Source organism: Vanessa atalanta, chromosome 17 (genome assembly GCF_905147765.1).
Source record: "Vanessa atalanta chromosome 17, ilVanAtal1.2, whole genome shotgun sequence".
Taxonomy (NCBI): domain Eukaryota; kingdom Metazoa; phylum Arthropoda; class Insecta; order Lepidoptera; family Nymphalidae; genus Vanessa; species Vanessa atalanta.
In genome coordinates this window covers 5,949,567-5,976,874 of record NC_061887.1, presented here as the reverse complement: position 1 = coordinate 5,976,874, position 27,308 = coordinate 5,949,567, and the positions used below count along the sequence as shown (strand labels likewise).

Here is a 27,308-nt window from a genome sequence, read left to right as displayed (position 1 = left end):
GTTTCGTGTCGTTAATTAATAAAAAACCCAAAAATGTATTTTATCTAAACGAATAATTTTGTTACAGTATATTGCAACTAGCATAATTCATAATCAAATACTAAATTAATAAATCTATTATTATTAACTAGTTGTCGCTCGCAGCTCCGCGTGGTAAGGAAGGTAAAGTTTTAAGCATAAAAAGTATTCTATTACTTTCAAGCTTGTTTCATAAGAGTTTCTTAAAATTTAATTCTATGATTTGGCCGTTAAAGAGCAACAGACAGACAGAGTTACTTCCGCATTACATGTAATTTTGATATAGTATAGATGTTTCGTTTGATGAATCGATTATGTTTGAACTGTTTTTTTTTAATTTGTATTTTGGCAATTCGTAGAATTTATTGTTGTGTACTTTTGTATTTTCCAAATTTAGTTTATTTTATACAAAAGTGTTTAGCCTATACGCATATTAAAATTTTAATAAAACGTATTTTTTTTTTAATACTTGTAATATATATGTATATTTTATTATAACTATTTTAAACATCACATTACAGAGTTCAATTGAACGTAAAGCTTTATTAGTTCTTTTTAGAATATTTGTAATATTATATTCATATCTGGGCACATGCATTATAAATACTAAACGTATCTATTACATATTTAAAAAGTAAATTAAATAAATCTAAGTAATGTCATGAATGCGAATCTGAGTTTGTTTGTTAGTTACGCTTTAACGCCATAACGACTCAACCGAATATATCATCATTAAATATTAGGCACAAATTGTCAGGGCTACAGAAAAGGACGTAGGAACCGAACATCTACCACATAGTCAGGTGAAGCTCCGGGTAAAAACTAGTATGCGTATAAATTAATCTACCTATTTTATAAGAGCACATTATTATTATTACTAGTCAAAATAAAACAACAATCTTAATTTCAGAACAATATAATAGTTTGCCATAACTGAAAACAAAACAGTGCAAATAAGGCAGACTCTTGTATATTTCGTTTACGCTTATTTAATTTTTAATATATTAAATGTAGGAGACGAATTCGCGAAATGTAGTCTTGTTTAAGTTATGTATACACGTCTTAACTTAGCTTAACCTAATTGTATGGGAACGCGGAAGTACAGGCTCGGTTAATTAGATCCGGTTAGAGAAATGATTTACAGCGGTAAAGTAACTAGGTACTAAATGTAGACATAATATTTACACAGTACTGTTTAAGCCTCGTTAACGTTACGTTTATAACTACGAGAAAATTAATTTTCTGATAATTGTTAATTTTTTACCACCAAATATAAATATTAAAGACAGGCATCCTTGTTGGTTTATAATTTATAAAGTTCAATGACCTGAAGTTCGAAGTTCGTTTCAGCTCGAAAAAAGGGGTTCGTCTACATATCTTCAATATCGGTATCAAATGAAAAAGCTTGTTGAGAGTAACTCGCAAAATAATGTGACATCATTCTAAATTAAATATGGCGGAACATCCAAGATGGCGGAACATCCAAGATGGCGGATTAGTTATTTTAAATGCACTTCTGCAATATGGTTCTTAAATGAAGGGCTTGCCGAGAATAATAAGAATAAATATTCTGTTATCACTCTTAACGGTTTTATTTGAATGGTCTAAAAAGAAGAAAATAAAATATTCCTTTAAATTTTTACTATCAACTTATAACCTCTTTATGCGCGAGAGAAGAGTGGACTGTATTATGATGAATAAAAAGGGGAGCTGTTACTTCTAAAGTTCTTACTTTAGAAGACACTTTCTTCTTAAGAGCGCTCCTTTATTCTTCACACACTTGAAGAATACATGCCAAGGGATAGGTGAAGTTATTTGTAGGATAGGAGAAGGATAATAGTTCGTTACACTAGCTAACTTTTAAACGCGGCGCACTCACGACACACCCTTTGCCGCGGCACACACGAGAAGGGAAGTACATCACACGTCAAAATCGTACCATGGACAATTATCAACGTTTCCATTTATGCATTATTCCTAAATACGCTATCTACCGCCCGCCTTAGAGTCACTCACTCTAATATAAACACTCGGACGATATCTATACCATAACTACATATTATATCGTAATTAAACTATACTATTTTTGACTAAATTATTCACTCGCCGGTAGCGGACACACTTTAACGATTGCATATTTGTGAACACCTTGTGCAGTGCGCACAGAAACCACTCGAACCATGCCATCCTTAAAATCACTAGATTTATACAAGACATAAAATTCACACAACATTTTACTCGCTTTAACTAAGTTTCGATCCGTACACACACTTCGACGGCTGCAAAATCGGAGGGAAACGATTTTTTTTTATGTCGTTGATGGCAAACGAGCAGAAGGTTCACCTGGTGGAAAATGACTACCACCGCCCATGGCCACCTGCAACACCGGGGGCTTGCAGGTGCGTTGTCGGACTTTAAGGAAGGAGTACGCTCTTTTCTTGATTTGATATGATCATAAAAACTTGTCGCGCGATTTACTTATTACTAGTACTGGTACTAGTTACACACCTAGTACCTATTTAATTGAGTAACTTTATATGGTAAGTTCTTTTTTTTTTTTAAATTTCAGTTTAATTAAATCCTTATAAGTACATACGTAAACCTGTATTTCATACAGTGTCTCTTACCATCCAGGTAACCCAATACCATCAAGATTATTTTTAAATAAAATATTTTCAATTTACAATCTCTACATCAAATCTGTACCGAGTGATTGGTATTTAGCTAGATAGTATATATTGAGTATTTCCTTTGAATAATAATATATGAAACATATCGGAATACATTATGATTAATATTAATCTCTAATACTGGAAATTACTTTTGAATAACAAATACTAATAATGGAGTATAATGTAGGATGTATTAATACTAATAATTTCCGCTTGAATAGAATTTTAATTAATTTGAAAATTGTGTGTATATTAGTCAGCCCGAGTGATCCAGTTTGTAGAACGATATTTAAATTTTAATGAGACAATTATAGGTGATTTTTAATAAGGTTTGGAATTTAAAAAAAAATATTACTAGTATTTTAATTCATATTGGTGTTTTGTGCCATCCCGTCTGGGTAGGTTTCATTAGCAATATTTAGTATTGTTGTGTTCAAGTTTGAATAATAAGTGAGCCAGTATAACTACAGGCACAAGGGATGACATCTTACGAGCGTGCGTTTTTAAGTTAGCGAAATGAGAGGGTTGGAGGGGGTGATTAAACTTTTTCGGACTGTAACGTTTTCAGTGACTCATAATTAGTATAAATACGAGGTTTCATTGTTATTAAACTATATTCTTTGAGCTATCGGGAGTGAAAAGTGAAATATGGAAACTATCGAATATCGTGCCGTTATAAAGTTCCTTACCAAACAAGGAAAATCTGTTCCGACCATGCTAGATGAGATGTCATCAGTTTACGGCGACGGCCCAGGAAAAATCATGGTGTACAAGTGGCACAAATTGTTAAAACAAGAAAGGAAATCACTTGAAGACCCGAGGCCGGGCAGAAGCATCGCGGTTACCACGCCAGAACTTATCCAAAAAGTTGTGAAAATTGTACTCGACGATGCTCGATAAAAATAGAAACAATTCGCAAAAATGGTTGGAGTATGATACAACCATTTTTAAAATCCTTCATGATCATCTTGGCATGACTAAAGTCAGCGTAAGATGGGTGCCAAGAATGCTCAAGCCGCCACAAAATTGACAAAAGGTGTTTGTGGAAGACAAGAACCGCATTGCGTTGGCTGCCTTGCATAAGGTGGGCTTCAATATTTTGAATCCCCACCCTACAGTACAGACCTGGCCCTGAGTGTTTACTATTTATTTGTAATACAAAATTGAAAAAAGAGCTACGGGGTAAGAATTGTACCTACTCTATTTCTTCAGAATTATTGACGTGAATAACTCAATATAAGTGATATAAGAATAAGAATGGCTATTACGTGCTTTTTAAGGCACGGGATGTTGCACTCAATGTCTTGATAGAAAATCCCAATAACTTTCTTAATGTCTGAACCGGGATCTCGACCCTAGAAGATCTTCTAGGGTTGAGATAGCTTCTAGGGTCGAGGTCGAGGTCGAGGTCGAGGTCGAGAGAGACGTAGTATTTATAATATAAAGCGTATATTATAAATACTCATAATACGTAATTTTCATTGTAAACAAGGATATTATAAAATGAAAAAAGTATATATATATTGGTTTCATTACAGAATTTCTGACAAAGTTTTATTCAAAACTTAAACAAAGCGCCTTCATATTAAACTGCGTGCGGGAAAACACAGCTTTGTAACTTGTTTTGTTTCCATTGCTCCGTAAAGTATTCGGTAAAAAAATACTCTATCCTTTCACGTAGGTTGGATTTTTCATGTAACAAAAATTCGTTATGAATATTCGTTTTCGCGTGGATGTTTTAATACTTGGTACGAATGTTCTTCACTTGGCGTAACGTGCTTATTATGTAATATGCATTAATTGTACGAACACGAAAATATTTAGAGTACTATTTGACATTTGAACAAATATCGCAAACAGTATTTACTAGAGTAATTCAATCGTTTGTCGGTACAACAATAATTAATTTTAAGGTTCATATTTGTAGGTAACATACTGGTATATTGCTTTCAGATGCGACTCAATGGAGCTGGACGATAGCCATAAACGTCAATAAAACAGCAATTTATATGAAATAGATATGTATGTGTGATATAAATAAACAGACTAGGTGTAACCACGGGTACATTTAATCGTAATATAAATGATAGTATATTTTGAGAGCCGAGATGGCCCAGTGTTTAGAACGCGTGCATCTTAACCGATGTTTTCGGGTTCAAACCCAGGCAGGCACCACTGAATTTTCATGTGCTTAATTTGTGTTTATAATTCATCTCGTGCTCGGCGGTAAAGGAAAACATCGTGAGGAAACCTGCATGTGTTTAATTTCAACGAAATTCTGCCTCATGTGTATTCCGCCAACCCGCATTGGAGCAGCGTAGTGGAATATGCTCCAAAACCTTCTCCTCAAAGGGAGAGGAGGCCTTTAACCCAGCAGTGGGAAAATTTACAGGCTGCTAATGCTAAAAAAAAAAATATTTTGCTCTACCAAAGTAAAATCGAAATTTACAGTTTTCATGTCGAGTACAGTTACTTTTACAAGATAAATTTACTATAAAGCTACCAACAAATGACATTCGTCGTAAACGAATTCCGAAAAATGTAGATATTTTTATAGTTGTACTCTATCAAAATAAATAACAACTCTATAAATTGTAATGTATTTTATTCGTTTATGTTATGGACTAGAACGACTTGTAAAGGTTTTAGTGTAATGAGGCTGTAAACCTGACTAAGCTCTTTGAATTCTAATAATGTTATGAATGTGAATTTGTATGATTGTTTTTGTTACTTGTACACAAAAACGACTGGCCGAATTCGCATAAAATTTAGAATAAAGATAAGTTACACAATAACTTAATACCTGATTCACTATAATACACGGGCAAAGACGCAGGTGGAATCTAGTTTTACAAAAATGCCTTGAAAAATGACATTTTACTGTTAATTAAAAAATTAATAAACAGTTACTGTAAAATAAATAAACAGTTTAATAAAAAAAACCTATACACAAACACGTTGATTCGTAGAGTGGATGTTGATAGAGCTTACACTTCCTTACTTCAGCACGAGCACGAAGCACGTAAAGCCTTTGGACCTGCATTTGAACTTTATTCTTGTCAAATATGTCACCCCATCGCAAGAACAAAATTATCTTAAAATTTATATTATCTGTTTGGTTCCGTATTACAAATACCATAACACAATATTTATTTGTGTCGTTATTTATAATAATAACGTAATAAATTTATCGAGTTTATTGAAACAGAAGTCTTTGGAAGCAATTCTGTTTGAAAGTGCAAACTTTAATAACTTCGTTAATAAATCATATGAATTTATTTGATACTGAAGAAATAATATAGTTGTAACAGACAGAAAGTAACGTATTGCATCAGCCCGTACATATCCCACTGCTAGGCTAAGACCACCTCAACTTCTAATGGGTGGGACACATGTAGCAGATTTTCATCCAGCACATGCAGTTTTTCACAAGCTGTTGTTCTTCACCATCAAACATGAGACGAATCACAAAAAAATAGAGAATTTGAGAATGGTTCTTGTTTGGGTTTGAACTCCTGATATTCTGTTAGAATGCTGTTTTCAAGCCACTGGGCTATTTCAGTTCTATAAATTTGCCTACGGAACACTAAATATTTGACAGTTTTATGACATTTATGAATTCCCTTCCAAATGTATGCGATTATATCATCGTTGGATGGAGCTGTCATACTGCGAGTATGACCCCACTTATATCCTTTCAACCTTTCAACCATTGTGTGAAATTGTACTTATACATATTTCGGTATATTACATAACTTTGTGTGTCCCATACCCGCATCAAATACGTTCTCTTTGAACATTGATTTTATCTGAATTTTATTACTTTGTCACGCTGAAAGCATTCCACTTAACGTAAACACTGGAAATGACAGATTCCTTTTTCGATTCTAAATAAGCTCTTTCTTATAGAAAAATATTATAAAATGGATATAAAATAACCAAACTATTAAAGTTGTATATGAAATTCCGTTTAATATGAGATCTGGTTTGTTGAGAATAAAGTATATAAAATCAATGTTTCTTTGTTCATTTGTGTACATTCCACTTTTCACTCCCCTGATTGTGATGATACTTTGGGGTGTGACTTAATTTAATAGAACAACCAATTCATACTATTCGGTCTTAATCTTCTTTAAAATTATTATTATTTAGACAACACTATCGTTGTTGTTGTTGTGAATTTTAATCGAAGACTTTGCGTTCAAACTTGTCGTTGAAGCAAAATGTCTTTCAGAAAACTTGTATTAACTTGAAAATCTTTAGAGTATTAACCATCCTGCATTCGTGCAAGAATCGGTGGAGTCGAGGTCTAAGTCCAGCTGTGTGATATTTACAGTGTACTATATTTCTTTTGGCAATTTTTTGACTTGTTATATAAAATTGTACAATACAATTTCTCTGCTTATAAGAATGTCGAATGGCGTAGATTGTTTCAAGTACGGCTTGTATTGTGTTTTGCCGAATCAGATATTTGAAGAGGTTATCTTGAGACTGAGAAGAGATTTTACGACAGGAGTATTATTATATTTTGTACTTTCAATACGAGTACTGAGTTTCAAGAAGAATAAAGATATAAGTACTTATATAGTATGTTTTTTGTAAAAATAGTTATAATTATAAATTTGAAATTATATAAATATCTAGTAAAAAATTTACTTATTTGTTATTGACTTAACAAGGTGTGTCTTAATATAAATCAAATATTTACAATATGTAATGTAAAAAATAAATTATAGAATTAAAAATAAAACGAAGTGTCAGAATTGGAACTTAATAAAAATAAAAATCCGGTTCGCCGGAATTGTTAGCGTTTTTACATGATGTAGCTTAAATTAAAATTCGTTTCTTTTATTATGTCAATTTAAGTGTTATACAGTAAAACAGTAACAGTAGCAGCCCGTAAATGTCCCACTGCTGGGATAAAGGCCTCCTCTCCCTTTGAGGAGAAGGTTTGGAGCATATTCCACCACGCTGCTCCAATGCGGGTTGGCGGAATACACATGTGGCAGAATTTCGTTGAAATTAGACACATGCAGGTTTCCTCACGATGTTTTCCTTCACCGCCGAGCACGAGATGAATTATAAACACAAATTAAGCACATGAAATTTCAGTGGTGCCTGCCTGGGTTTGAATCGTGTTCGTAATATAAAAATTAAAAGGCTTGAAAATAAAATGTTGGGCATATTTTATTTTTTACTCGTATCTTTATAATTCTATATGCAACAATTTAATTTTGATGATGTTAAAAATCATAACTTCCAACATTTTACATGTATTAAATCATTAGCGTAAATATTTACGAGAACATTTCAAGCAATCGTATAAATCTGTATAAATCATTCAAGGATTTTGTTTTGTAAAGATATCTCTCCGACTTTGAACAAGATCTTGTACATCTTAGCTGGGGTTATGCGGGTCATGACGAGTTAATATATTCATTGAAACTTACTTCAGAAGATTTAGAAGATAATGTATTATTTTAGAAGACAGCTTTTATCTTATTGAGGTGAATATTCTAAGATTGATTAAAGAATTCACTCAATTAGGCAGATGGATTGTTTTTACAAATATTTATTAAATAATACAATCTTATTTAAGGACAGTAAATATCGCCGGTTTAGAAGATTTGGAATGTATTCCGGAACGCTGATCCACTGTGGACATAAATGAGGCAGACTTGGTTGGTTTGACTCATGGTTACCTTATATAGTTTTTCTAAATCGTTAAGTGTATTTTTTTTAAATAAGAAGGAAGATAGACGAATGTGCCGTTATGGGAATTATAAGTGGTCACTCCACATTAGCACCGTAAGATCTATGAACCATTCCTTACAACACCAATGCTCCGCCAACCTTGAGATCTTAGATGATATTTACTTTGTGAAACTATGGTTACACTGGCTCAGTTGCCCGATATGTGACGACTGGGTGGTACCAACCTCACCTAACCACCAAGTGAATGTTAATTATAAATAAAATATGGCACGTAAAACTCAGTATTGGTTATATTGTTTTGCATTATCGATCTCTTATTAAGATCCACGTGTTGAATTGTCGCATCATCTCAAAACAAATTTGAATTACAACCTATAAGTTCAAGGAAAAAAAAAAGCAAGAAAAATTCTGATATCGACCACAGTACGTTTCAATATCAAACAGTTTTATGAATGCATTTTTGAACTGACTTTTTCAAGCAAAATACGAAAGGTATGCGAGTGAGTAATTTGTATTCCGCAGTGTCTATCCAACTACAAGTGAAACAAAAAATCAGAAACCTATGCTAAATTTGAAAATGTAGTTTGCCATTTTTGTTTTTTTATTTATTTAATCAAGTCGTTCAACATTGTTCGTAGTTATATTTTTGCACATGAACTTAACTTCACAGACTTAATAGATCGCTCCTTAATAAATATTCATAAATAGAAAACAATTATACCGTAATATTCGAATTTCAACTTTAACAAAAAATTATATTGAAGAATATATTACGTGATATTGTTCCTTTATGTTTCGAAAATAAATTTTCTGATCTTGTTTCCAAAAATGTTTATTGTTAATACTTATACTTCGTCAAAAGCTACTACAAAAATGTATACAAAATTGTTTTTTAAAAAAAGCAGTTCAAGGTATTTTTTATTAAAGACTGTTTTCTTTTTATCCATTTATGCATAACTATAATGATTATACATATATTACTAGGTAGCTTTGTGGAAGCTGGGTGACTCATCACATATTCTATCGCCAAATAGCAACACTTAATACTTAAATATTAAATACTTACTTTTTTTTATGATATCGGTAGGCGGATGAGCAAATAGGTCACCTGATGGTAAGTGGTCACTACATATAGACAATGGCGCTTTAAAAAACATTAATCATTCCTTACTTCACCAATGCTCCACCAACCTCGGCAACTAAGATGTTATGTCCCCTGTGCCTGTAGTTACACTGGCTCACTCACCCTTCAAACCGGAACACAAAAATACTGAGTACTGCTATTTGGCGGTAGAATATTTGATGAGTGATTGGTACCTACCCAGACGGGCTTGCACAAAGCCCTACCACCAAGTGAACCACCAACTTAGTGTTGTGTACCGGTTTAAACAGTTAGTAAGCCAGATTAGCTTTGATTGGTGATGTAAGGAATGGTTAATATTTACTAACGACTAGACTTACGAATACGTGGTTCATGTACCCGTCCGCCTACGTATATTATACAAAATAAGTTTATTAATTATCGTGTTATCATAGATATTATTAAAACGAAAATGTACGCCCGTTTTAAAATATGAATATGATATGTCATTGTTTTTTAAATAATTAAATCCTATCTATTATTTCTTTGAGTATTATGGATTTAGGTATTAATAAATGTCCTCTCGTATCGAATAAAAGGCTTTCATTTGCAGCTAGTGAAATTGGTTCACGTAAATCTTAGTTTTCCGGTTCGATGACATCGATATCGAATTATTAGAGCATCTATCGATATTAACTACGCCATGTTTGTTCAAGGAACTGGAAAATTCAACAGTTCTCGTACAAAATAATAGCCATGTTTGTTTTTCAAACACCATAACAGTCAAGGTTAGTGTATTATTATTATGGTTCGTTGGTTTCGTTATCTGTTTAGTTCATTTATGACTTAGAAATAATAATATTTTGTCAATAAAATTAAAGTACTGTATAATTCGGTAAAGCGGCAGTTGGTAGTGCTCAACATCGGTCATCTCTTCTATAAATTTTGGAGCCTATATGACTATACCAAGTTTACGCTAAATGGGTCGTTTGCCCAGCACTGAGATAATTACGAGCTTTACTGATTATTAGTAGTACAAATTATTTTTTCTTACTTTATATACAAGTCAAACTGTCGGCAGATTTACTCATGCATTATATTCTCAAATCTATTCATTAATAATCTAAATCAATGTTGTTTACACCTTTAAAGACGTATCACTTTGTATGTTACCCAAGGCAGATATTAATTTTAAGTGCTTAGTCATAAGTTGATGGTGTAAATTTTTCAATAAATAAATAAATAATAATATATTTTTTATTCAATATTTCAAATAGGTATTCCCGAACGCCACTCCGCTGTATTGAGGAATTTCTCATATTCTCCCGTTCACATAAAACAATACCGTTATATTCAAAAACCAGGGTTATCCGTCTTTTAAATACGCATTGCGTATCCATAAATAACTATGGTTTTCAAACATATTGTGTATTTTTTTACACTCATGATAAATTCTGATACTTTTACATGGGTTGTGAGATTTTGTAACAATATATTGATATTATTCTTTAAATATAATCTTGTCTCAATATTAAAACCTCTCTGTTATATTTTTATTCATTTTGTCATAACCTCATGTATTTTTTTGTCTTTTTAATGATTCGTTAACTTATAATTGAATACTATTTTTAACTAGAATGTTAAACAAAGTTATTATATGTTTATGTTTTAGTTGTTAGTAACTTAATAAATAATAATAAATAATTGTCAATGTGAAACTGTTCAGTTGGTCTGTCATTTTATCACGCAACAATGGAAGATCAGATTAACGTGAATCATACTAGGTAACGTATGGATCGGTCAGCGATAAAGCTTATATCATGGAAAACATCGAAATACCGCCCAAAAGTAAATTGAGGTATAAACTAGTATTCAATAAATGACCTTGCTTAGATCACGTTTCCTTATGAACTCTGAAAATTTATTCAAAAGGTGAACGGGCAATACTGAAAAATACGTTACATAAAGTAGAGTATATTCCATTCGTTCTTACGTAGTACGTACTCTAAATTCAAATACAGACCATTTTTAAACTTGTAACACATACATTTTACATCAATACATTATATCAATAACGATCGAAATAAGAAGATAAAGTTCAAAGAATTGTTCAAACGAGAGGTAATTCAACAGATAGAAACTTTTCTAATAAATTGAATGGAGTTAACATTGATAGATGTTGAAAATAGATTTACAATCGACGAAGTTTTATTGTCATAAATCTTTGTTATACATCGATAAAGTTATATCAGTTGTACGTCGTACCGATAGGATTGACCATTTTTTAATTTAATTTTGTTTCTGTGTGTGTTCATGCCTATGCTGGTAGATGTTACATGCACGTCTTGAAAATGATTATAATTTCACCAAACCAGTATAATCTGGTACGCATGTTGTAAGTATGACGTATGCCAAGTATGTATGTGTGAGTACGTACGTTTGATTTGAATTATTGGTGACTTTGTATTGAAACATACATGAAAGTAGATTTTGACATGGAGTTTGGTAAGATTTGAACGGTAACGAAAATATTATGATTGGCATTACCTCGTTTGACATGGTCAGTGGAGTAGAAAACTAGTATTTGAATAAAGTCTTCGACAATGTCAACGTCTTTTTCAATCCGAAGTGTTGTTTTATTGTAAAAAATATATTTTTCGTAAAGCATAACCCTAAAACATATGCGGGTCTTATTAATTTAGAATTCCTAATGATGGTATATTTAATTCAGAAAGTAATTTTATTACTTACAGTGAATCTCAGCATCTGAAACAAATAAATATGATTAAAATTTAATTTTAGTCGTTTTAAAGGAATGCTGTTGATTATTTTTTGAGATTGAATGATATAGTCATGCATAAAAAAAGCGGCGCTTCATTACACGAACTTTTAAGCAGATCAAACGATCGTCATGATAGTTAGTATTTATATATATATACATTATACATATATCTAAGCAGAACAATGTACCGGGATTTGCTATTATAACCATTATAATAGTAGAAAACAAAGTCGCTTCTTGCCTGTACGTTACGAATTTTGATGCGGTTTTCATTAATAAACAGTTATTCAAGAGGAATATAATATTAAATGTATATTAAATTAGAAAAAAAGTCGATAATTTTAATTTACCAAGCCGAAAAAAAAAAACAAAATAATTTTATATTTGTTCATCAATCATAATAATAATAATAAGTTGTATATAGACCATTATTGTACTCGTGTGAAATCGGGATGGGTCGCTACCTATTATAATATGAAAAAGGTTCAGGTATATTAGAAGCCGAGATGGCCCAATGGTTATAACGAGCACATGTTAACTGATGATTGCGGGTTCAAACACAAGCAAGCATCACTGAATTTTCACATGCCTAATTTGTGTTTATAATTCATCAAGGAAAACATCGTGATGAACCTGTGAATCCTGTGAATCCACCAACTCGCATTCGACCAGCGTGGTGTAATATGCTCCTAACCATCTCCTCAAAGGAAGAAGAGGCCTTAGCCCACTTGTGGGAAATTTACAAGCTGTTACTATTATATTATTATTATTATATATTAGAAGCATTACTTCCATACGTGCGAAAGCTTCATAAATGTCTAGGTCAAATCTAGGATTGTAATAATTATTGCTTGAAGAATATATTTTATTTATACGATCCACTGAATATCTGAGGTAAGCACTGTGATATTCCATCTATCTAATCTGTCATGTCATGGTGACTTCAGTTTTATATCCAACGTCAACCTCTTTTAATACTCGAAACAGAAAGGTTTCTCATAACGATTACGTATTGCAAATAATAATAATCTGACATTCTTGTTTACTAACGAGTTACGGGTAAGCTTGATGAGCGATTCGGGTATTTAATTCTCGCTGACGTTGTTTGTGAAGTGACGGTGACATGTGGGGTTGGATGCCAGTTCCGGCACTTAGCTGCCGTGGCTCGGCTTTGGCTTAACTTGGTTCGGCTCTGTAGCGAAGCGTTACGCTATCAAATAATTCATTCATTCAATTCTTTGACGCATCGTCATATATAACAGGCCTCGCATAGTTCCACTCGCGTTAAGCGTTATTGCTCTAGTAGATAGCGTGATGGTATATTATTTGCAGTGTGATTTTGTGGGAATCCACTTCGTATCCCACTCGTTATGCGCCATTTTCATATCCGCATACGATTTATAATTATAATAGTAAACGTCGCATATCACATATTGACATTTCACGCTCGTATTCTGTGGTGAGTTTCGAGTATTTTTTTACAGAATACATTTAATATTACTTTTCTCAATAAATAGTCTATTTAATGCAAAAAGATAAATATCGGACTGGTCCTAAAACCATTTGTCTTACTAAGTTTTATTAAATATCAATATGGGGTTTTCACGCGACTAACGTACTATTTTTATTTTTTCAAATCAACAAAGTCACCAAAAATATACTGAACCAAAAATTAAACCTAATACTTATAACAATGATCATTTTCATGGAATTACTAATACTCCTAGTTTATTCAATTAAATGCATAGTTTGTTCTTGAAATGATTACGATGATTATTGCATTCCGTACGACAAAATTTAATTTATCATCTTCTTACCTCAAAAGATAGCTGAAAGAGATTTTTTATTGGGATAAGTCACTTTTGTAATTTTTTTTTAAATTATACAATAGTTACAATAGTAACAATAGTTAGTAGATTTATTTAATCAAGGTTTCCTATTGTATAATCATTTGCGTGCATTAATGCGTGCATAGATATTTATTACATATTTACTACAACAGCAATGATCGGTTAGGTTTAGGCCATGTCGAATTTTAGACTTTCACATCTTTGTAGGGTCCTTTAATCGTTGAGCTATTAAGGCGTATATACATATACACTCGTTTAGAATATATGTGGTACTATTTCACACTTCTTTCACATCGAAGTTAAACGTGTCCGGTTTCCTACTTTCTGACGGATGTTACTTCTCAGTCTTTGCCTTAAAACGTAAGGATGTATAATAGTAAACATTTTCTAGTTTTTTTCATTTTTTTGTATAGAAACTAAGGATTACTTTAGCTTTCTTTCGACGTATTATTTAAAGTATTCTAAAGAGGTTTTAAGGTATAGCTCGTCGATAGTTACTGTATGTAGAAGAAAAAACAATCTTCAGATTTATTAACACAAAAACAGAAAACGGTATTCAATACAGATAATAAAGAAGCGTAGAGTTAATGCTTGTTGACTTCCAGGCAGGAGACATAACATACATATGTAATTGTATTTAACTAACAAGACTTTATTTTTAGATGTTGAAAAAGAGTAGCTACTGAGTTTCTTGCCGGTTCTTCTCGGTAGAATCTACATTTCGAACCGGTGGTAGCTTTACTCAAAAACTCAAACTCAAAAACTTAAGCGAAATCACGACACAAAAGCTGTATTTATTGAGTGTCACTCAATAAATACATGTGCTGATATATCTATAAATATAAATCTCAGCATTAAATTAGATATCAAAATCAGTATACACTTTATTTAAGTAGGATCATAAAAGCACTTTAAAATCGTCATGTTACAGTATTAAATTAAGTTTAAAGCTACCACCGGTTAGTATTGTAGATTCTACCGAGAAGAACCAGCAAGAAAGTCAACAGTCACTATGTTCCACCATTTTAATTTTAGAGTAGGTTACTAAGTCAACGCTTTAATATATTTTCGTATTGACTAATACCACTTATTTATCAATGTTGTTTTACATTTTTTAATAGGGCAAGTTAAATAACTATGGAACCTTATTATTTAAACGAATACCGAAGGATGTTATTAACTTTGCGAAGTCGGAAACTAGGTGTTATTGGTTTAACTTTCCTCCTCGTAACAATGATTGTTATCGTTCCTTTCGAAAAATCTATATCATTATGAATAAACATAATATTGTTGTAAACATAATGTGAAGCAACTGAAACTATAACCCACTCTATTAAAAAATCGAAGGGAGTCTCGAGCTCCAAGATTATAAATAAACCTAGCTCTTTTTTTCAGTATGAGAACAGTCTCCATATCCGCAGCGTTACCCCAAAGCAAAATGCCGTAACATATAATACTATGAAAGTAACCTATTTGAGCAGTATCAACATCAGTTAGTTGTTTAACTTTTCTAACCGCGTATGCTGCGGAGGTGAGTCTCCCTGACATGGACATTATATGAGGATATTACCCGGATGATACCCGGTTTGAAAAAATCAACTGAAGATTTTAATCTAAAGTGATTCCTAGAAATACTGTAGTGTCGGCTACGATTAGATTATTTCTTTTTAAAGTTAACTTGAAATTTTGCTTTCTTACATTAGGTAAGGCAAACCATTTTTTAGCATTTAGAACTAAAATGTTTTATTTATTTGATAATAGGAATAAATGACCTCTTGTTTGTTTTATTCATTATATTTAATTATTAATATTAATTTATTAATTAGGCTTAGCTCAAAAAGCTATAGGGATATTGTTTTATACATAATTTTATCTTAAAATTTAATGAAGCTTAGCAAGATGTAAAAGTGAAAATGTACTTGCGACTACGATAATTCAAAAGTTTAAAAAGAAAGTAATAAGCCGTTAAGAAACAATTTTCTACAGAACAATAAGGCTTTGACGATAAACCTCAAAGCGAAATCAATTCTGGGAATAGCTGGTTATAATAACATTCAAGGCTGTCAACTTTATTGCCCACAGATATTCAATGATTAAGAAACATCTTTTATCATCAAAACTTAGATGATTATAAAACTTCAATAAAGAACCGAAATGTATTTTTCTTTGATAAAATCATTCTCGTTCGTAATTAACTCACTTGGACCATAAAATTAAAATTCATCCTAAGCTCTGTGATTTTGGAAGAGATTTTATTTAAATTTTGATTGCTTACATTTTTAAAGTGACTTAAAAGTAGCTCGGTTTAAAATTATTATATTGTTAAGTTCGAAACACACTTAAGACAATGCGCTGGATAGAATTTTTTTTTTTGCAAATAAATTATGACATTGCATCCATTAATAAAAACAAAATTTGAAACCTGACAATATTTATGTCTTAAAGAGCCACAAAGCCTAAGAATTTTGCTCGATGACGACGGTAACAGTTAACAAAGGATGGATGCGCAATCCCGCGATTTCCGAAGCAATTAATATGAATGTTTATGTCTAACACCTACTGCGCGTAATAAATACTATAATAATATAAATAATTACCGATTTTGATTTTGCGATTGAGAAAGGTACGGAAGCAGGCTCATGATGACGCTACGGAAGACGTATTAATAGAAAAAGTAAAGTAATCTAAATTCGGAAGCAATGATAAAAATAAGACAATTTTTCAAATGTAAATACTTACATTCCAATATATGTGATGATAAAGTTCTACAATAACAAACGATTCTGTTATCGGTTCCTTCCATCGGTTCTTCTCAGGTCAGGGTGTTTCCTTTTCCGAACCGTTGGTAGTGTTTAATTTGACCATCAATAAGAAAGTGTAATGCTTCTATATTGAATAAAGGAATTTGAGTTTGAGTATGGGATAACAAGTTAAAGTTGTTTTTATGTCAATTTATATTTTATATTAATTGTACAGTGCTTGTAAAAGTATTTACTGTCACGTTCTGTTCATCTTTTCATCTTTTTTATACGATTCTTTGCAAACAAAGCCCTAACGTAGCGATTAAATTAAATTTCATATACCAATTTGCTTCCAATTTCGTATGCATAATGCAATATACTGTTATATTGCTTGAATGTATTAACTTCGCATGTTCATTAGTTTGCTCTTTGAACTTTATTAAATTGTTTCGGTTTTAATAAAAGAATATACACGTAAATCTTACTTCGTATGTGCTTTTAGAAATTTTATATCTTCGCTGGTGTAATGTGTGGCTTGTAAAGTCACAGACTCCGAGGTACAGGGATCAAATTCCGGTTCGAACCAGTATGATGTTTTTGGGTTCCTAGACGACTTATTCACGGTAGCAACCCGGAATCTGGATGTTAGCAGAATAATTTCGTGTCTCGATAAACATGAGAAGCATTGGTACTTGAATTCCGTCCAATTAAATCATGAGATGGGAAAGGCGAGTTTAATTGTGTTTACGTATTATATTATAATATGCGTAGTCATGCAGTACTGATGCAGTGGCTAGTCGTCCTTGAGATTTTATAAAATATATTTTTACCTATTTTCCTATTTCTAATTCAATCATATTTATCTTTTTAAAATTTTTGTGCTTTGTGCAACTCCGTCTGGGTAGGTAGGTGGTAGGTAGCAGTACTCAGTATTTTTGTGTTTTAGTTTGAAGGGTGAGTGAGCCAGGCACAAGGGACGTAACATCTTAGTTCCCAAGGTTAGTGGCGCATTGGTGATGTAAAGAATGGTTAATATTTTTTACAACGCCATTGTCTATGGGCGGTTATGACCACTCACCATCAGGTGGCACATTTGCTCGTCCGCCTACCGATATCTTAACAAAAAATCTAAAGTAAAATTTGTAAAGAAAATTGTTTGACTAAAATTTATATAGAAACATCCCAGATATCTATTCGACTGATTTCAAGAGCAACTGAAACCGTGTTTAATATCATACGTGCCAGATTTGAGCACCATGTCTGAATTTTGTCTTTCCATAATAAATTTTTTCTCAATGCAAAATTCGTTATTCCAGTTTATGTAGCAGATTGTAATCATATTTCTGCTGAGGTAATCTAATCGAGTAAGCCTGCACGTCCAGCTTGACTTACAAATTAGGTTAAGTTCACATATATGTATGTAGGATGAACGGATTACAAGATTGATAAGGGTGCACTTTTTCTAGCTGTATTAAAATTCAAATCCATATTTCTGTTAACAATATATGTAATGCAAGAGCAAGTACAACTCTTAATTATTAGTAAAACTTACTTAAGATACACGAGAATTTTGATTATTGTGTAAATATGTTTTTGAATGAAATATTTTTTTTAAGTGCAAATAATAATAAATACCTTAAAATAACTTCGGCATTGAATACACTCGCACACAAATGACGTAAAATCGAAGAAATTTATATTAATATATATTTAAAAAAAAATGCATATCATATTTCTATAAAAACACGTATTCCTTTGAATCCAATGCATAAACATATGAAATTCATTTCCAACATTATATTACTAAAAAAGTTGTTTTTTTTAATATTTTATTTTTAGCAGCGTAATGGATCCATTTATCAAAAAAATACAAGGCTATGTAAAATATTTTAAAATGCCACGCATTTTGAATTTATGTTGTCTCTTTTATCCCACGCAGGTGAAATCTACAGAAAGGTAAGCAAGTCGTTGGGGAGGAAACCGGATTATGTGGGATTCTCAATCACTAAAACCCCTGCGGTAGCCATTCCCTGTACGGATCGGAAAAGATGAGGAGGCTAGAATTGCGGGATAACTTAGATATCATAGGTGGTATATCTTTCAGTATTACTTATACTGCAAGGAAATTGTATATAATGGGGAGTTTTCATTTGAGAAATATCATACTGAAAATATTCCTAACCGTCGATAGTTTTACGTTCAATTCAATCCTGTAACATGGCAATTTTAAAGTACAAGCGCTTATTTTTTTTTTATTGTTCTGTTTTTTTTGGGCTTAAGGTGTAACATCTAAGTGCCTATTTTTACAGTTGGTAGCGATTGAATGATGTAAAAGATCGTTTATAAATTATAAAAGGCGCCAATGTCTATGGGCGATCATAACCCTTTTTGTCAGCTAAACCATTTATTAATCTACGTTCCTCATATAACTTCAAAATCCTTTTTTTATTAAAGGTTTAAAATTTAAAAATAAATCGGTCTAATTGCAGCTTGGTTTTATTTATCTTACCCGAGTTTATCGATTGAAACCTTTTTTAATATTCTATTTATATAAAACTAAATGTACATTTGAATTGGATATTGTATTGACTAGTTCATTGATTAGCACAAAAAATTGAATAGTTTGCCCGGACTTGAAAAAGATAAAAGATAATTTTAATTTATTTTTCACTTAATATGAATCTTTAGGGATATATAATTAACAAATATATTTTGACTTCTTTTTTTATAAATGTCCTTTAACATTAATTTTCAATTTGGAAAATAGTTTTATGTGAGTGTGTTTGTGTGACATTTAATCATCAGGATAATTTAGTCTGTCATACTAAATATTTTTTGCTTAAATTAGGTTGTTTGACTAGCTAAATATCCCTTAGACCTGTAAGTATAAGTGACTGTGGTACTAATCTAACCTACCCAGGCGAGCTTTCACATAGTCTCAACAACAAATATAAATAATTATTAATAAATTATATTCCACCCTTAATAATTTTATATAGAAGCACAAGAATATTTATACTAATATATAGTGTAACACAGTCATCCTGCTAATGGACTTCACTTTATCGTAATAAGCTTTCCTGTAATCTACTGAAGAATATATCGATATAATTATAATGAAGCAGGTACAAGCAAGCTATAACAACATTGCACAAGGGACATAACATCTTAGCTCCCAAGGTTGGTGGCGCGTTGGTGTAATGTAAGGAATAGTTTGTTCTTCTTACAGCATCAATTTCTATGGATGGTGGTTACTACTTACCAACTACTTGGCTAATTGTTTCGTCATTGTCCTTGTCATTTGTCCATCCACCAACCCATTCAATAAAATATATATAAAAGTACTTTATTTCCCTGAACATAGCAGCTATCATTATTTACCTTATACCAAGCATTGGATACTGTTATATGGGATTTTCAGCTCTTATAAAAAAATGTGTGAGGCCCACACTCTCACCTTACTCAAGTTTGGCATTTAGATTCTATTCTCTATTCCTATGATTTTATTCTTTGGTATTTTTGTAATGTAATGGGTGGCAAGCGAGCGGCAGGCTGAATGAGAACCACCGCTCATGGATATCTGCAATATCGGGGCTTGAAGGTGCGTTTCCGCCCGTTTTTCTAAAGGTCTCCAGTCTCCAAGTCAGAGCAGCTTGGAAAAATCGCACATGAAAGTTGTTGTGTGAGGTTGTCTCGCACAAATAAAAATGTCGCTGTCATGGATTTCTGGACATCGAGGTGGTGTAGATGGAAAACTGGCGCGAGGTCTGAAGGTGAAATTCGGCGGTCGTTTGTAAGCCAAACAATTCCTTAGAATATTCCTCGTGATAATGTGGTAAAAGATCTCTACGCAGAGCCAAAGGATCGAGTCGGCCGAAAAAAGTTTTATCTTCGACAAAGTCTTGTTATATACCGGGTACATCTAAGCAGTCTTCCATGTGTTCGGCACTATACGTTATGTGTAGGAGTGCCGGAAAAGGTGCGTTGTGATACTCCACGATAGGTTATGGATACCATTCGACTTATGATTATCATTTTCTTATATATATGATATAAGAGCGTTACAAACTACACTTAATAATATATGAAGTATAGTTATAAAGTTAATAAATGCTCCGGTGATAGTACAATGCATAAGCTTGTAACTTGCGCCTAATAGTACCGATTATTTAACATATGTATATATTTCTCAGTAGCAACACGGAGTGCGAAGGAATGGTGCTGATAATATCTCGACGGGAAAAATCAATAGCTCGCTTTATTTATTTTTTGCTTGAACGGGGCTCTCAATCCGGGAACTCAGAATCTACAGCGTAGACGTCTAGTGGCTAAGTTTTTAAGACTATTTTAACACAACGAGTTAAATAAATATATTGTAATTACAGAACAGTATTAAATCTGAAAAGAAGTTAACTTGAATACAAAAGGCTTAGTTTTTGCTGGGATTGCGGTAAAACTTTAAGCCTTGCTTCTCAAGTTTTATACTAATTTGCCTTTAACTCGAGAGTAAATGACCTGTAGTCCTCTGATTATTATAAAGCAAAAGTTCACTCGCATTGTTAGTAAATCTACTTCATAATCCCTCGACAATGCAATGTGATGCATATTTCAGTAGACGGTACTGATAAAGCGGTAACACTTTTCGCAGTCCGTTTCATGAATACGGGATGAGAAATTTTCAAATTTACATCCAATATAAACAACGGTTGTATGACAATATTTCATAGTTTTAACCGTCGTCCAAGAAAAAGAAAGTTCACGGTAGTAAATTTTTTGTATATGTACAAAACACGCACAGTGTGTGTTTTTGTAAAAGTGTTTTGTCTGCATGGAATAACACGGTTGATTTGAAATTAAACATACTTTTCATCACGATGTATAAATATATATAATGTATAATGTATTTTTTATTATATTTCTTTGTGATAATAACTTTTCTGTTTATATTATAAAAATATGGCTTACAGTTAAAACCGAATATTAGATGGAATGTGATAATAATAGCTTATGCAATACTTCGAACGTCCCAATAAATTATGGATTTGGCGGCTTAAGCAATGCTTTCATCGACAATAATAGAACGAATTCCAAATCCGCTTGATAATAAATATATTTGACGCATTTCAATCCTTGTCGCCTTATTTATATTACAATTCTGGTGAATTTGTTTGGTTGAACGGAACACAATGGTAAATTATATTTCCGTTAGATCTGTTTATTGGATATAGACTAAATAATAATAATTATTATTACGTAATATAATTTAAAAAGAGCCGATATAGCCCAGTGGTTAGAACGCGTGCATCTTAAACGATGATTTCGGGTTCAAACCCAGGCAGGCACCACTGAATTTTCATGTGCTTAATTTGTGTTTATAATTCATCTCGTGCTCGGCGGTGAAGGAAAACATCGTAAGGAAACCTGCCTTTTCACGAATTTCAACGACACATGTGTATATTTCACCAACCCGCATTGGAGCAGCGTGGTGGAATATGCTCCAAAACCTTCTCCTCAAAGGGAGAAGATACCTTAGCCCAGCAGTGGGCAATTTACAGGCTGCTATCATTTAGCAAAATACATTTAAACAGAAATACTTAGTATTATTGTGTTCCGCTTTAAAGGGTGAGCGAGTGCAACTAGAGGCAAAAGGGACATAGAACCTTAGTTCTCACGCTTGGTGGCGCATTGCCACGTGGCGGTGTGGAATGGTTAAAATCGTTACGGTGTCAATGTATTTGGGCAGTGAGCCACATCCAGTATCGTGTCGTATTTGCACGTCTACCTAACAATGTTATAAAAAAAAAAAACTTCATTCAAGATGTAAAAGTGGTGCCGTGTGGTTTGGTTAGGATAGTTGCAAATATTTTTATATGTAAAGAGTACGTGTTTATATAATATGTTTATTTGCTTAAAGTAGTATTATATTAAGTTCGTACTGTATGCATTGGTTTTGTGTGCCAGTTTGAAAATTCAAGTTAGAAAGATTCAAGAAATGAGCTGTGTAGAAGATAGCCATCGCGATCGTTTCAGTGACTAAGCATTCCATACAATACAGTCTTCTTCCCGGGAGTAAAAAGATCAATCAGCGTCAATAAAAATTAGGTATCGAATGAGACTGAAAACCGCGGGACGCAGCTAATAAATACAATATATTATTAATTTTTAATAAAGATTTACCAATTCATCAGATTGTATTTTTAATATAGCAACATTTTAACCTGGGGATGTACTTATAATATAGCAACATTTTAGCCCGGGGAGATGAAATGGGTTAGTATAATATCTTCCCAAATATGTATGTAACATAAATTTATAAATTGAATTCTTTCAAATATATTAGTATAAAAAAAAATTGAATAATATACTATAAGCCATTTAATATATAAACTTAATTAGCTAGTAATATTTATTTTTGTAAAACGTCTGAAGCGTCTTTACGGATTCCTAAGAATTTTGCTTTTAAATTTCTTCTCATATATAAACGAAAGACACTCTTGTTTTTTATTTTTAAAACATGCCATTATATTTGATTGATCAAACGTATGATAACTTCTTTGATAAAACAATATTGTATGAGACCTATATGTAAGTTAAGTGTACGAAATCTATGCTTGAAATTCAAACGTTGTTAGCTCCTTCATCAATACACGTCAAAGCTTCGTGAAGACTTATTGTGTTATACGAAATAAGAAGGCCTCGCTCCACTTATACCGAACACATTTATCATTGAGGCCTTATGCTTAATTAAATTTTATGCGTCATAAATAATAGCAAGATATGTCGCAGTTTCGCCTGAAATATAAGGATAATAAATTTAAATATCTGGATCAGATTTTTATAATTTCTTTCCTTTTTTGGAATCAACCTGCTTTGAAGACATTCAAAATAACTTTTTTAATCGATGTACTAAACCTCATTTTGTACACTATCGGATCGTCAGTATGACCAAATGTTTGGGCAAAACTGCTCAAGCACTGCCCTGTAGGATTAACTTGTAAATTTTCAATATATGTCTAAATTTCTAAACCTATTCCATTTATGTTTGATGTAACTCTGCAAAAATGGACTTGCCTTTCTTCTTCGACCAGTCACGTCCCTGAAATCAATTCTTCTTTTGAAAACTTTCTCTGGTTTCCTCGCCAACATTATAATATAATGTCTCGTTGGTCTGATGGTTTGCGCATAAAGCTACATGTTCCGAGGTCCTGGAATTAAACTTACGTTCGGCCAAAAAAAGTAATTGAAATTTTTAGTATAGAAACTCTCAGTGGCATCTTGGTGTTGACAGTTAGTTTTGTTCAGTCTTAGTTGTAAAACACAAGAAGCCTGTACCTGACTCTCCTGTCATAACAGATTCCTCGTTCACTTGGTTGATAAGTGTACTGCTTGCACACAAACATGTGCACTTTAATATGTGCGCAGATAGCTAGTCTCCGTTCAGAATTTACTGCTGTGGCCGAAATCTATCAGGAGCACATCAAGTGTTGATACTATCGGCGAATTAACTTAAAACAAAATTTCCTATAATTTCTGTTCATAATACACCTGATTGATTGAGGTGCGGTAGCTCGATTCAATGTTCAACTATGTCGGAAACCGCACGGCCTATTGTGCTTATAGAAACATAATTAAAATTGATTAAATTTAATAAACTCTATAATTTATAGTTGATACGAGTAGTCTACCAATTGAATTAGTGGTCAGCTTATAATACTACTGATTTAGAGTACTTAATACAAATGACGGCACGTGCAAATAAAAATTATTACCATTTTTTATGTATTTGATACAATTGTGATCACTAATAAATAAAATGAGAAAATTCTTCAGCCATTCACCGTGATACAAAAGAACGAGAAATGAATTGTCAAAAATTACAGGAAAAGTAACTTTCAAATATCATCGGGCATTTTATGAAATATCAAAGACTTTTACTTGAATATTTTTCTATGATAACTTCGTATCAAATGAAAATATCTGTTACATTATTGAAGGAAGCGCTTTACAAGCCCTTTTATTTTCGTTCTACATTTTGTTTTTATTCCCAATATAGTGTAATCATCAATGGAATAGCTAGATTTTCTAAACTTATTTGCTAAGCATTCCTTAACGTTTATTTTAAATTTGCTATTGTACCGAATCGAATGTTTTGCTTTTTCTTTTGATAGTATTAGATGTCATCTTTTCTGTGTATGTGTACCAAGTGTCATGGTGATCGGTCAAAAGTAATATAGCATATAAGTTTATAGATAGTATAAGAACATATACATACATACATAAGAACATATATTTTATTTTTATTAATAAGATATTAGGTATGGAAGAGATGGCTAATACCTAGTCATAAGTCCGCCCTTTGTACAACACATCAAATATTTGTTCTTATTTTTAGTATTATTTCTATTTTGTTTTTGTGCTAGTCCTAAGTATTTTATGTTTGTGGTGAACAAAAAAGTATGTTAACAAATTAACAAAAATTATTTTAAAAAACATAGGTAATTATTATTAAAACCCTTATTTTATCAACTTAATTATTTGACAGCAAAGCAAATTTTATTATATTAAATTATACACGGGTACGTTGAGGGTACAATGAAAAACATAAAAAGTTTTTGTTTTCGGGAAGTTAAGTTAAAATTATCGGCTTTTCTCTAGAGTAATATGCTTATATTATACATACATGAGCCGAGATGGTCCAGTTGTTAGAACGCGTGCATCTTAATAGATGATTCCGGGTTCAAACCCAGGCAAGCACCACTGAATTTCATGTGCTTAATTTGTGTCTGTCTTCATATTCTGTCTTTGACAGAATATAAAAGATCTGTCGCTTGTATTGTAAGATTGTTTGTATGTGTGCGAGGACTCGTCGTTCATATGATATTTCTATATATTAAATATAAGATCGTGTAGAATTATATTAATAAATGACGGAGGATGCAAACGCACGAAAAATTTGAGCGAAAGAGAAAAGTTCTTTATACTTAAAATAATTAATCACTACTTAAAATAAAAACTATATTAAGAATTTTGCTTAAACATCCTCCAATAAACTAAAGAATCTGGCCGATTTGATTTGCGTGAGTGTACCCGCCTTATATATATCAAATATTACAATATCTAATAGTTTAGATTTGGATAAAGGCATAAATTTCTAATGTATTTTATAGGATTTTTTTTAAAGTGTGTACGCGCACAGTTTAAATACTTGAAAGCTTTTTTATGGATTCATAATATAATAGTATTAAATTATCAACGCAGCACTAGTAATTCGATTTTTGAGATGCTTTTTGTAGCGAAGGCTACGAATGTAAAGGCTAAAATGCATTAAAACCGTTTGTGTGTTTTCCTTCGTTCCATATTTAAAAATAGTGAAGTGTTTTTTTTTTTAATTCTAAAAATACTAAATAGGTTTAATTTAAAAAAAGTTTCTTTATTTAAACGTAATTATTAACATAAACATTTATTTATTTAGCCAGTAGTAATTGATATAAAAACAATTAATTGAATTATGATAGCCATTTTTAACTAGATATTACAGTGTAAAATAGAATAAATAGTTTTCAACCAAAACAACCAAGCGATTTTAGTACATTGGAAATAAAACAATTGAATCTAGACTAGAATCTTTACTAATTAATTGTATGTAAAAATAAAGTCATCGTGCAGTCATATTCACATAATATCTAAAATAATAATTGTTTTAATCCACAGTGGATATAGTTGTTTTAATATTGGTTAAAGATTTTAACTTTAAACGACCGTTTATCTCAATAGCGGGCTAGTAATTACTTCAGAAAGTTTAAACTCCTACTTGGATCCGCTTCCGATGAAGTTTTAAGCTGAAAATAATAAGCTGAGCCAATTGAAATAATAAATTACTTGATAGTAGGACTTTGTGCAAAACAGGGTAAGAACCATTCACATATTCTTTGGATAGTCTACCTAAAAATAGTAATACTTTGTATTGTTGTTCAGGGCCGGATCAACCATATGGCTTTTTGGGTTTCAGCCTAGGGCCCCGTGGATCAAGGGTCCTCCTAAGTCAAGTCAAAATGAAAAATAGACGATAATGCGAAATTACCAAATTTTATTAAATTAAACAGATCGTATGCTGCATTTAATCCCGTATTCCTGCAAGTAATTCTGCAATTAAACAAACCCATTCAATTTATTTAATTCAAGTCTACATTCAGGTGTGTATATAGGTGTACATATAGGTGGGCCAATAAGTAGTATTAGCCCAGGGCCCCCTAAACTCACGGTCTAGCCCTGTTGTTGTATTCCATACAGAAGAGCGAGTGTGCCAGTATAATTACAGACAAGAGGGATATGACATATTAGCTCGCGAGGCTACCTAAATGCCTTTTTGTCAATTTATTCACTTACATATATTTAGATTAAATACGGTACGCTATGTGCAGTTACCTAATCTAGTATGGAAAATTGTGC

At 32.1% G+C, this 27,308-nt stretch overlaps 1 long non-coding RNA gene across 1 annotated transcript in view; it reads right to left on the bottom strand.

The window, feature by feature from the left end:
- The window catches only part of LOC125070507, an 85,497-nt gene that overhangs the window by 43,254 nt on the left and 14,935 nt on the right, over positions 1 to 27,308 (bottom strand). The window contains exon 2 of the long non-coding RNA XR_007119884.1: positions 12,238 to 12,252. This is a non-coding gene — a long non-coding RNA (uncharacterized LOC125070507). The remainder of the gene's footprint in view (positions 1 to 12,237; positions 12,253 to 27,308) is intronic.